General features: G+C 50.2%; 2 non-coding genes across 2 annotated transcripts in view; both read right to left on the bottom strand.

The window, feature by feature from the left end:
• The window catches only part of LOC145847132 (5.8S ribosomal RNA), a 153-nt gene extending 11 nt beyond the window's left edge, over nt 1–142 (bottom strand). The window contains exon 1 of the ribosomal RNA XR_014371078.1: nt 1–142. This exon is cut by the window's left edge and continues 11 nt beyond it. This is a non-coding gene — a ribosomal RNA (5.8S ribosomal RNA).
• A 182-nt stretch (nt 143–324) lies between these two features.
• Nucleotides 325–2,132, bottom strand: LOC145847142 (small subunit ribosomal RNA). Its single transcript, XR_014371087.1, has one exon. It is a non-coding gene; the product is annotated as a small subunit ribosomal RNA (ribosomal RNA).
• Between the last annotated feature and the right edge of the window lie 322 nt (nt 2,133–2,454).

A 2,454-nucleotide genomic window follows, 5' to 3' on the forward strand; every position in this document is an offset into this window, starting at 1 on the left:
CGGACGTGGCCCCAGGATTACCCGAGGCCGCAATACGCGTTCAGAATATCGATGCTCAATGTGTCCTGCAATTCACATTACTTCTCGGAGCTAGCTCCGTCCTTCATCGACGCTCGAGCCGAGTGATCCACCGCTAAGAGATCTCTCGTGTTAATCAATCTCAATGCAACCAAAAAATCGTGTTCAAAAAGAAGCGGCCGCGCCAGCACTTGCGTGCTGAATTATTACTCCCGCTGTCAGAAAGCAACGCGACCGAACTATAACAGTTACAGGGCTCGGTCCCTTCGAAGAAGAGACGTCGCTTGAAATCAAATTTCGATTCGTTAATGATCCTTCCGCAGGTTCACCTACGGAAACCTTGTTACGACTTTTACTTCCTCTAAATGATCAAGTTCGATCGTCTTTTCGAACACCGGCGAGTGCGTTGCCGCACGTACCAGGCTCAATCGGAGGACCTCACTAAACCATTCAATCGGTAGTAGCGACGGGCGGTGTGTACAAAGGGCAGGGACGTAATCAACGCAAGCTAATGACTCGCGCTTACTGGGAATTCCTCGTTCAAGGGAAACAATTGCAAGTCCCTATCCCTAGCACGACCGGGGTTCAACGGATTACCCGGACCTTTCGGCCTAGGGAACACACGATGATCCGGTCAGTGTAGCGCGCGTGCGGCCCCGAACATCTAAGGGCATCACAGACCTGTTATTGCTCAATCTCGTGTGGCTAAACGCCACTAGTCCCTCTAAGAAGTTGTCTCCGACCCAATGGGTCGAGCAGCTATTTAGCAAGTAAGAGTCTCGTTCGTTATCGGAATTAACCAGACAAATCGCTCCACCAACTAAGAACGGCCATGCACCACCACCCACAGAATCAAGAAAGAGCTCTCAATCTGTCAATCCTCGCTGTGTCCGGGCCGGGTGAGATTTCCCGTGTTGAGTCAAATTAAGCCGCAGGCTCCACTCCTGGTGGTGCCCTTCCGTCAATTCCTTTAAGTTTCAGCTTTGCAACCATACTTCCCCCGGAACCCAAAGACTTTGGTTTCCCGGAAGCTGCCGGACAGTTCTTAAGTTCGACACTGCCCGATCGCTAGTCGGCATCGTTTAAGGTCAGAACTAGGACGGTATCTGATCGTCTTCGAACCTCTGACTTTCGCTCTTGATTAAAGAAAACATTCTTGGCAAATGCTTTCGCAGTCGTTCGTCTTGCGCCGATCCAAGAATTTCACCTCTAACGGCACAGTACGGATGCCCCCGTCCGTTCCTATTAATCATTACCTCGTGCTCCGAAAACCAACAAAATAGAACCGAGGTCCTATTCCATTATTCCATGCAACATTATACAAGCGTAAAGCCTGCTTTGAACACTCTAATTTTTTCAAGGTAAACTTGCCGGACCACCGCAACACTCAGTTAAGAGCACCGCGAAGGCACCGACCAACAAGAACAACAAGGCCAGTGCTAGCCTTTCGACCGACCAACCTCGCCGTCCCTATATCCAACTACGAGCTTTTCAACCGCAACAACTTAAATATACACTTTTGGAGCTGGAATTACCGCGGCTGCTGGCACCAGACTTGCCCTCCAATGGATACTCGTTAAAAAGTTTAAAGTGTACTCATTCCAATTGCAGGACCTCGTACGAGGTCTGCATTGTTATTTTTCGTCACTACCTCCCCGAGCCGGGAATGGGTAATTTGCGCGCCTGCTGCCTTCCTTGGATGTGGTAGCCGTTTCTCAGGCTCCCTCTCCGGAATCGAACCCTGATTCTCCGTCACCCGTTACAACCTCGGTAGGCCGATACCGTACCGACGATAGTTGATAGGGCAGTTGCTTTAATGAGATGTCGCCAGCACTAGGCCGTGCGATCCGCAAGCTTATCCAGAGTCACCATTGTAACGACCCGAAAGCCGGTTAGTTTTGGTCTGATAAATGCGCGCCTCACGTCAGTTCGGCGCTTTACGCATGTATTAGCTCTAGAATTGCCACAGTTATCCATGTAAAAGCGTACAATCAAATGAACCATAACTGATTTAATGAGCCATTCGCAGTTTCACTGTACGTGAGCTCGTACTTACACTTGCATGGCTTAATCTTTGAGACAAGCATATGACTACTGGCAGGATCAACCAGATAACTATCCGAGGGCGTTTAAACCCGTTGCTCGACTGAGCGTTTTTACTGTATAAATACAGACCTTTTCTATCACTCGGCTTAAAAGCCTTGCGAACGTTACTGAAAGTCGGCGCCGGCCTTTTGCTGTTTAAAGCGCCAGCCCGCGTCGACTGCAGCATGCAGCTATACAACTGACTGTTCTTTCTCCCGACCAACCGTTTGCCTTCTGCCGGTTAACTCGTCAGCAGCAACACGCCATCTGTCTGCTGCAGTTACCCGCCTCGAGCCGTGCCTGCCTGCGTCGGCTACTCGTCTCGACGACTTCGCAAAGCTATAAGCCTAC

This window comes from Thalia democratica, unplaced genomic scaffold, assembly GCF_965202585.1.
Source record: "Thalia democratica unplaced genomic scaffold, ktThaDemo2.hap1.1 HAP1_SCAFFOLD_828, whole genome shotgun sequence".
Taxonomy (NCBI): Eukaryota; Metazoa; Chordata; class Thaliacea; order Salpida; family Salpidae; genus Thalia; species Thalia democratica.